Consider the following 10,786-nt stretch of genomic DNA (forward strand, 5'->3'; position numbering starts at 1 on the left):
CCCAGGCATCTAAATTTGAATCCACTCATCACTTTCTGATGAAAGTGGTCCATGGACCATATTGTGAAAAATATTTGGGTATCAGTTTCCTCGGGCTGTCATAACAGAGTACCACAGACTGGGTGGTTTAAACAGAAATTTCTTTTGTCACAGTTCTGGAGGTTAGAAGTCCAAGATCAGGGTGTCAGCAGGGTTGGTTTCTCCCGAGACCTCTCTCTCTAGCCTGCAGACGGCTGCCTTCTCACTGTGTCCCCACATGGTATTTGCTCTGTCTGTGCACACTCCTGGGGTCTCTTTGCGTGTTCAAATTTCCTCTTATATGGACACCAGTCAGATGGGGTTAAGGCCCACCCTAAGGGCCTTATTTTAATTTAATCATCTATGTAGTGGCTCCAAATGCAGTCACATTCTGAAGTCCTGGGGGTTAGGGCTTCAACATATCAATCTGGGGGCAGGGGGCACAGTCCAGTCCCTAACAGGCATGTAGGAACAACAAAAACAAAAAGGCAGGGGCAGCAGAAACCAAGTTCTCCATTCTTTCCGGCAACTGCAAGAGAGAAAATCTACCCAGGTTGAAAGAGGTTGTGCAGAAAGCACTGGGGAGCCGCAGCCACCTCGGCTCACCCTCTCAATTGCCTTTTCTGCTGTTATTCCTGTTATTCCTCCTCAGTTTAGAAACAGCCTTTCTTCTTTGAGCTTCTTGGGAGAGAACAGTCTTTGGCGCTAGCACCAGCGTGGCCGCCCGAGGCAGCCCTCGCCTCTGCCTTCGAGGATGTTTCTGCCCCCAGAAAGAAGCCGAGGACCCTTCACCCTCCCCATTCATCATCACCACGGGCAATCTAATTACAACCTTGTCTTAAAAGAGGTACTCACTTCCAATGGAGACTTCTTCCTTATGAAAACGTAACATCTTGAGCTACGTTTTTATGGCCCCCTTTTTGAAAAATAAAAAAGGAAATTAATTAATTTCCTTGTACACGGGAAAGACTCATGAGGTCTTGCTTGGGTTTGCGCGGAAGGGATGCTCTCTCCCTCCCTCCCTCCCTCTCTCTGCCTCCTGCTGTGTGACAGTGAAATGCTAAAATGATTTTGGCAGGAGAATATTCTCAAAGGCTGTTTTTATTTCAGCAGCAGAAGAGTATCTCAGAACGCAGGCTGCACCTCTGCCCTGTGGGGCTGTTTCTAATTGCACGAGGTGAGCTGCAGAAATCCTTCCCCCAGCTGGGTGGGGAGAAAGCGGCCAGAAACCTAAGAAAGATAATCGTGTCTGCCATGCTCAGCGCTCACCACTTAAAGGAATTAACTTGTTGGAATAAAATATTTCTATGGGTTCAGAAAACTATGCTTTAGAATAATGAGGCTGACCCCTTCCTCACGTAGCGCAATCACTGGGGTTTGTTTCTTCTCTCTCTAATCACAACATGTGATCTTCCTCTTTGCTCACACCTCTGTAGGCAAGACTGGCTGCGAATACTTTAGATTATCACCTTCTCGTTTTCAGTGTGAAATAATTGCCCAAGGATGGAAACTGACAAACAAGCATGTGGATTTCAGAAAGCAGCCCACTTGTTATTTCGGATAGCCTAAGCGGAATGGAGACAGGTGCATTCTGTCTCAACTGCTCCCACCTCATGCTCACCCCTTTAGAAAATGAGTTGTGCTTTCACAGACCTGGATTGATTTAAAATCTTGAAGACGGTGGGGATGCTGATATGTTTAATTAAAAACCTGTACTATCCAGCAGTGTAAAGGTATGAGGTTCTGGGGTGGGGCGGGGGGGGGGGGGTAAGCCCCAAGGGATTCATTCTTATCACCACTTCTTACTGGCTGTGTGGCCTTGGGCAAATTATCTAACCTCTCTGGGCCTCAGTATTTTAATCTACAGGAATGAGACAATGATGATGATACTTTATGAGATGGTGAGGGCTGAATGAGTTAGTACAGGTAAAATGCTTAGAACAATGATCAGCCTATAGTAAATAGTAGATATTCTTACTTATGCTCTTGGAAAAGAAAGAGGGGATGCCTTCTTTCTCTCCATCAAAAATATTTGTTAAGCACTGTGCTCGGGTATAAGGAAAAGTAACTAAGGCCCCTGGCCCTCAAGGAGCTCAGAGTTCAGTGCATGTGCCCGATGTGTAAACAACTTACTATAATACACGACAAATTGGAGTAAGTGCTGAGTGAGGGTAATAGGAATATCGAATGGAGGCCATAAGAGGAGAAACACTTAATTGGAGGAGAAGGTGGAGGATGGCGTCATGAAGGAGGTGGCATTTAAGCTGGATCTTGGCAGGATAAAAGGTCTCTGTAAGCAGAGAACAAAAGAAAGATGTTCCAGACTGTGGGTTAACCAGGGACACTGGCAAGGGAGGAGGAGTCCATGGCACCTTTAGAGAAAGGCAAGGATCCTGTGATGTTGAGACGAAGGAATGGAGGGGACCTGGGGCTGGAAGGGTAGTTGGAGGCCTCCCCTGTCCTGCAGCAACCTGGCATCCTGATTTTTATTTCCAGGAGAAAGAACTGGAAACGATATCGGAGTAGTAAGTGTTCCCCATATTTTCCCCCTGAAAGAGTTAGAGAAAAAAATTTTGAATAATGAGCAAAATCCTATAGTCACCAACTCTCAGTTAGCAGAAAGAGCCCCCCGATTCTGTCCATACAGGTCATTTATTGCACCCAGAGAAATCTTTGTAGTCACTACAGAAGTGCAGCTACCTCTGGGGTACGATGCAGCCGCTATTTAACTGTCACGTAACATGACAATCGAGTGTCCTATTAGAGCAAAAATTTAATTGTGAAGACGGGTACCATATTTAACTGCAATCCTGGGGGGAATTTAGGTTGACAGGCTGTAATTACCCAAACTGGAACCTGGCCAGGACACACCTGCTCTTTGCCAAAAGAGCTACGGGGGTTTCAACCACGGCAGGCGGGCCGGAGGAAGCTGCGGGTTCTGGAGGGTGGGGAATCGGCACTTGCGGCACCACAGCGCCCCCTAACAGAGCTCCGGGCCAGCGCAGGCGCTGCGGGGAGCCGGCCTCTCCTGACCCTCCGCACTCCCGGTGGCTTCCCAAGCCCCTCCCCGCGTCCACCTGGCTGCAATCCATCATGGGTTATCAGAAACTTTCCATTTAAGGTTGCGTGGCCGTGGGTTCTGCAGGCAGGCTTTTTTGCTGGGTCTTATCTGTGTCTGTCTGTCTGTTTGGCCCTCTCTGTGTGCCTCTCCCCAGGTCCTAATGTTTCTCTCTTATCATGACGGAAGTGCTTGTCCTGATAAAATAATTACCCACCAGAGCACAGTGGTTCTGATCACCAGCTGCTGTTTCTACATAGAGATCAATTAGAGGCATGTTTTCACTGGGGAAGTGGGCTGGTAGGGCCCGTTTACTAAAAATCCCATTAGGATTCTTACTGTGAAATGCATTATACTTTGGTCTTCCAATGCAGTTGCTACCAGCAAAAAGAAAAATTGGGCCAAGATGAGGTGGAAACGTGGCTTGCTGATGTCACTGAAGGGTTAAAAGGGAGAAAGTTCTGGGCCGCGAGCAGCAGTGTGAATAAATGTGGTCTTAATTTAAGGTTATGGATTTTTTAAAAAGCCTTGCTTTTTGTCCTCAGAAGTCTTTGCATTCATATCAGTTAAAAAATAATTTAGACAGAAAATAAATGTTGGAGCAAACTCAAATTATTATGTGCATTTTAAATAAACCTTTGTTTTCTGCCGCAGACGTAGCGTATGAATAATAACATTAATAATGATCACTATAATTTGTCAACTGATGATCTTTTCCCTCAGACCTTCCAGGCGCTTGGTTCCCAGCCTGGCTATTTAACTTAGCCGATCCTCCTTCAAGAGGGGAGCTGATGATAACAGCCCTTACTCCCTCTGCAGGGTGGAAAAGCCCAAAAGCCCAGCGTTCTAGTCCCAGCTCTGCCCTAATTAGCTGTGTGACCTTGGGCAAGTTGTTTAACATCTCTGGCCAGCTGTCAAAGGACGGCATGGTCTCTCAGGGGGATGAGTGGAGCTGTAATGTGAACAATGAAAGGCAATGTAGTAATATCACCTGGGAAGATATTTTTTCCTTTTTTTTTAAAGATAAAAGTTCTGAAAAATAGAAACAGACTCAAAAAGCAACTTCAACGAAGCAGTTATTAGATGGGGCACAGGAGAAAGTTAGATTAAGACTAATTTTTTTTTTTAACGTATGGGATGTTTTCTATTTCGTTTCTAAGGACACGCACACATGCATACACACATAGGTATACTTTGGTCATAGGGAAATCCACTTAAAACGGTCACTTTTCTGCTTCCCTGGAAAGAGATTTTTTTTGTGCTACAAAAGCAACAACAACAACATTGTAGTATTAGTTTCTATTTAATTCTTCCAATTGTATAAAACTGTCCAGATACTACCAACAGAAGAATAATATGTAAGGTTGAACCATATGAAATTGCCATTTCTATAGGTCAAAAAGAGTTGAATATAAGAAATTTCATATGGTTCAAACTAAAAATTATATATGTATATGGTGTATGTATGTATTAATATATCTGCTTTATGATATATAATACAGCTGAGAGGAGTGTGATTCTTCTGTATTCTTATTTCTCTAGCAAATATTTTCTCAGTGAAAGAGTGGTACGCCGTTCATATTCCTGTCCTCATACTAAGACGACATAAGACTTACTAACAGAAGACACTTTAGCATCCCAGGTTACATTTCTAAACATGAGGACGGGCCCCGATTTGGTCCTATAAGAATGGAATGAGAAGCTAATACGTGGGAAGATCACTAGAGGCACTAGCAGGGCTGCTGGCTCCCAGCGAAGGGAAAGGGTGCCCTGCACACCTGGGGACAGTGATCCCAGTGGAGTTGGCCCAGCGGGACCTCTTTGCACAGCTTCACTCAGAGGATTGAGATCATAATATATGTCCCTGGGGAGAGATGCTTTTTAGCAGAGTTTATTGGCAATTATTTTTTATTAGAGATTTTAAAAATTAAAAATACAAGTAGTATACCCAAGAATGATTTCAGGAGCAACTAATGTAATAGAATATTCCAGGATATTTTCAAAAGAAAAAGATGGGACTGCTGGGGGTAGGGAAGCTTCCATGTGAGTGCAATCCAAAATGAGTAATGAAATAATAATTCCAGAGAGGAACAATCAAATTTTACTTCCTTATTTTAATTTATGTACTTACGTCTTTATTTGTTGCTTCTCCCACCTCCGTAAAACAGCCAGAGTAACCAGACCGAGGGCTCCTAAAACATATTTTTCAATGGCGATAACTATAAATTTTCATTGTGAAAAGTCAATAAGTTATGGAAAAGTATAAAAGAAGAAAGTAAAAATCACCTGTAACCTCATCCTTCAGAAAGTATGATTTTAGAGCACTTTTACTGAGATGTTTTTCTACACGCACACACTTTAAAAAATGCTCAAAAGAAACAAATCATTCTACACCTCCAGTCTCCAACTTTCTTTGTTTCCTTTAGTGACACCTACATGTCATGGACACCTTGCCATATCAATAGGTATAAAGCTATTGATCTTTTTAAAGTGACCACATAGTATTCAACTGTATGCTTAACCAATCAGTCACCGATACACATTTAGGTAGCTTCCAGTTTTGCTACTATAAACCTCGCTGAGGTAACCAGTCTTATCGTACACATCTTTGTGTACTTGTTTGATTATTCCTTAGGATTCATTCCTAGAGGTGGAATCTGTAACTCAAAGGACAAGGCTTCTGTTATTCATTGCCAAATTGCTCTCCAGAAAGACTGTGCCTATTTACAGTCCCATTAGTGGCAGATGTAAATACCCATTCCCGTTCACTTGGCCTGGTGATGATCTATATGTTTTATCTTTGCCAATCTGATAAATGAAGAATTATATTCATTCAGCCTCACTGGTAATCAAAGAGATGCCAAATAACACAATACATCTTTACATATGTAGTCAACTGGTATTTCTTCTTTTCTGGATTACCTACTTATGCCTTTTGCCCATTTTTCTATTTGGATATTCCTCACTTTCTTATTGATTTTAAGAGCACTTTACATATTAAGGGTCCTCTTCTTTCAATTGCCATCTATGTAAAACATTTCTCCCAGTTTTTCATTTGTCCTTTCATTGTTTATGGCTTTTTATAGTTTTTACAGTGCTGAAGTTTTTACATTTTTATGTATTAAAGCAGTGAACATTTTTCTTAGAATTTCAGTCTTCAGGGTCACTCTAGCAAGGCAACATATTTATCTGCATTTTATTTTTCCACTCATACTGAGGTACACTACAGTTACAGCTCTCTTTTCCCTCCAAATCACGTTTCTCGTTACTTTCCAGAGGTTCTGGAATGAAAGCATAAGGGACCTTGGAAACCAGAGCAGAGGAAACATGACTATTAATAGTAACACTTGACATTTCTATTTTCAGTGTGCTATAGGATGACTAATTAGTCTCCCCTTCAACTTAGCCCCGAGGGTCACCCTGGCCACCATTTGTTCACACTACAGGCCACTGAGGCACAGGACAGAGAAAGGTGTGGCATTCCACTTGGTGGGTAACACTCTACCTGGCCAGGACTTAAATCCAAGCTCCCCATCTGTGCTTAAATCAAGGTGAGGCAATTTCCTCCACAGAGGCTGGTAGAGTCCCAGGATGCACTCAGCTGGTGGGGATGAGTTCTCTGGATGAAACTCCATACTTTCCCTTCCCCCTCCCCCCAAAAGGGAAATCATATAATATATAGGATGGTTTGCAACCTGGGGTTTTCTGACTTTAACTTGAGCCTCAGAAGGTATTGTACCACTTGTTAATTCACCGTTAGAATTTGACTATCAGGATGCCTGCTGCAAGAGTTAAGGAAGATGAAGAAAAAAGGGGGAAGTGAGTGGACAGAAAATGCCTTCTAACTTGGTGAAAGGTGTGCTCCCAAGGCCACCTCCCTTGAAACTCATTCCTACCACAAAGGTCGATTGCATGCTGGGAGCTGGGCTAGGGGCTGGGGAAACAAAGATGTTTTGCAGCTGCAACGGAGTCTGACGTGTCCTGTTGTGTGGATTGTATGGACAGTACAAGGTTCTACAGCAGCACAGAGGAGAGGCTTCCTGGAGGGGTGGCCTCTCTGCTGAGATCCGATAGATGCACAGGATTTCGTCAGGAAAGGGCAAATCTTTGGGGTGGGAGAGATGCAGGCAACATGCAAACGTTCGAGAGGCGTGGAGTGGGAGGGAAGCCAGGAGAGCCAGATTCAGAAAAAATAAAGGCCTATAGCAGTGCTTCTTCTATTATCTTTGGAGAAGGACTAGGCTTTTTTCCCCTCCAATATGTCACAGACAATATTTTTGTAATCAGATGCAAGAAAAATGGATTAACACAAAATTAACAGACATTCAAAATACAAACTCTATTTTTATTATTAGATTCAGCAGACAAAAATTATTATCAAATTGCTATAAAAGTTTTGATTATTCTTAGTTTCTGTACTTATCTCGTTGCAGACCAGCAGCAGTTTGCCTTCTGGTACGGGTCCACAAAACTTGCTGTTTGAGCAGTGCTGAGCCAGAGCATTCTGGGAAGGAGATGGGGTTGGCAGTGTCAAATGCTGCCAAGGCGGTAAGTAAAATGCAGTTTGGTAATCCTTCGAATGTAGCAACAGATACATAGTTGCAAAGAGTACTTTCACTGGAGTGGTTGAAGAGTTCAGCAGCATTCACAGCGACTAAAAAAAGTGGAAGTGAAGACGAACTAAAACATGAAATGCTTAGGCTTTATATTGATAAACATCAGCCTTGTTTACACAAAACAGTTAACCAAAAAAATCTATGTTGTGACAAGGAGTAAGGACAGATAGTAACCAGATAAAGTGTATCATGTAGTAGAAAATGTATCAGTTTAAGAGTCTGGGGACCTAGATTATCTAGTGGAGCCAGGCAGTCGTAAGCTGTGTGACCTTGGGTAAGTCATTCACCCCACTCTGGTCCTCAGTTTCCTTCTCTGCCAAATGAGGGGATTGTGCAAGATCCCTTCTCTGTGTTTACTTCCCACTTTGGCATTCTATGATTTTAGTGTTAAATAATCACTGTAAATATTGATGCTTCTCAAAATGGTACAATCTGGGGGGAGTCACTGAGTTCTGTTGAATCTGGCTGTGCATCTTCAAGAGCTCATCCATTGCCTGCAGCCAGGTGCCAGCCAGCAAAAACCTTCTCGCTTGGTTACGACTAGTAAGACGAACCTGTCCCCCAAACATTAGCAACCAGAATATGTGCTAAGATCCTACATGTTCATGCTGTTGGTGTAGAACCCACTTCAGGGTTTAGCTGGAAAGGAGAAGAAAGAGTCCGAAAGCATCCTTGAACTGCTCTGAGTTTTGAGAAAACCCAGAGCAAAGGTGGTGGGAGAGTGGGAGTGGGGTGCAAAGTCATGGTTGTGATGCAAGCTGGGCAGGGGTCGGGGAGACTCTGCAGTGGGGCGATTTTTCCTTTTCTGCCCAAACCACTCTGAAGTGTCGGGGACTCTGGCTGGATCATTGGTCCTCATCCTTGTCCTTTCTATAGCTAAGAAATTGACCTGTCGTTCTGTCTTTACAGTCCCTGATATCACAGCGTCCAAATTCAGCAAATCATGAAGTGTCCTGCAGGTCTTTCTCACATCCACTGTGTATTATCTTTGAACGTCACTCCTACCTTTATAGACCTTACTAGGACTGTCTCCTGCATTTCCTTCTGGGCAGAATTAGCAGAGGCATTGTGTGATCACAGACACACCCACCCACACAGACACACACAAAGACACACACACACACACACACACACACACACACATGCTTTGTTCAGTCAGAGCAGAAGAAAGCAATCCAGTGGGCCCAGGTAAACAATGAATTGCCACATGCTCCCTGCAGAGTGGCTTCCCGATAATGGGCAGGGTTGAAAGCAGGGGCTGTTTTCTGTGGGTCCCCTCGTAGCTTCACATCGCTCTCTGCCCATTAAGTGAAACTGGAACAAGCCATTTGGGTGGTTGCAACCACATCTGGCTGAAGTGCCCAGCTGTTACTCTCTCCTCTCTCTGGTTCCCAGTCCCCGTGATGTGGGCTCATTATGGCTGTGATGGTTGCTGATGACATTAACGCGCTGTGCTGCTTCTCCATCACACGTGCCATCTGCTCCCATAAGCCCTGTGGGGTAAGTGGTAGGTAATTGTTTCCCATCGGTAGTCAATTTTCTCAGATAAAGGATGCAAGATTCAAAAATAAACATCCGCTCTGAGCCGTTGCAGTGAGGCCAGTGTGGATCTGGGGGCAGTCACCCCATCTACTACGAGTAGTGGGTGAGGCTGCTTTCCCCGTAATTCAAGTCGAAGGGCAATTTGATTCATTAACAGTGGCTCTGGGAGACGAAGAGGTTCAGAAAGAGAGCAGAGGCAAAAAAAAAAACAATCCCTGAGAGTTCTTATAAAGCAGCAGGGTCAGTGAAAGAGAGAAAGGGAAAGATGGAGAGAGAAATTGGTGATTCATCAGCGAAGGCTTACTCGTGGATGGGAATGAAAGATAAGAGCCCATGTAGTTTTAGCAGTGGGAAATGGGCTTGGGCTCCATGACCTCAGCTTCTTAGCTGTTGTTAGCTATGGCTTCGGCTCTCTCACCAAGGACCATAGGTTCCAGACCAGAATTGAAAGTGCAACATGTCAGGGAGTGCCAGGCACGGCTGAGAAAATGGGCACGCAGAGAGCATAAGATGGGGTGATGCCAAAGAGGAACCCAAAGGCCAGCTTACGGAAATTATGACGGGAGAAATGTGATTTAGCTGCGTCCTCCCAGACTCCCAAGATGATTGATAGGGCTTGATTTTTTTTTTTTAAGGAAATTGCATCCTGTGGTTCACTTTTAACCTGTTTTCCCTTAAGAACTGCCACACAGCATCCTCGGTTTGACTTTCACCTCCCCTCAAAGCTCATCCCCACATACATCAGTCATTTATTCAACAAATACTTATTGCTCTCCTGCCGGCTGCCAGGCGCTGTTCTCACTGGGAGCTTGCTATGGGCCTCTGGAGCTGGGCAGGCCCAGGTTTGCCATTTGCTGCTGCAAATCTGTAACCCCTCCGAACTTATGTTTTTGAATCTCTACAGTGGGGTAATTGTACCAGTTTCCTGTGATTGTTATGAGAACCAAATGAGACTATGTGCGGCTCAGGCCAGAGGCAGAAAAGGCCCTCGATAAACATGGGGGCTGAGATGATGAGCATCCCTCCTTTGCCACACCGGACCCGTCTCTTCGCATCCTTTCATCCGTGTGGTCCTCTCACGCCTCCTCCACTAGCTGGGGTCTGCTGCTCACATCTGCTCAGGCCCTGATTTCATACCGACTGTGCCCAACTGCTAGTCCCTACTTTTGGGAAGGGCCCCATCCCTCCTCGGGGCAGGGTGAGGGCAGAGCTTTCCTCCCTGGGGCAGCTGGGCTGGTCTGGAGGGGTCGCCTTCCAGCAGCCTTCCTGCCCACCCGGTGCTCCTGAGTTAGGAGGATTCCCTAACACCAGGCTTGCTCCAATTGCAGTCAGTCCCGCTAATTGATTCATGTTATTTTATTTTCTGTACCGGTGGTTAGGGCCTCAAGCAATTTTATGCAAATTAATGAACCTTATGCAAATGAGGGCATCCCTAGACTAATTGCACACAGAATGGAAGCTTTGTGGGCACCTCCCCCATGCAAGTGTGCCCTGACTCCTTCTCATCCTTCAAATCACTCCCAAACTCCCCCAGCTCCAGAAGCCCCCAAGA

The sequence above is a fragment of the Balaenoptera musculus genome, chromosome X (genome assembly GCF_009873245.2).
Source record: "Balaenoptera musculus isolate JJ_BM4_2016_0621 chromosome X, mBalMus1.pri.v3, whole genome shotgun sequence".
NCBI lineage: Eukaryota > Metazoa > Chordata > Mammalia > Artiodactyla > Balaenopteridae > Balaenoptera > Balaenoptera musculus.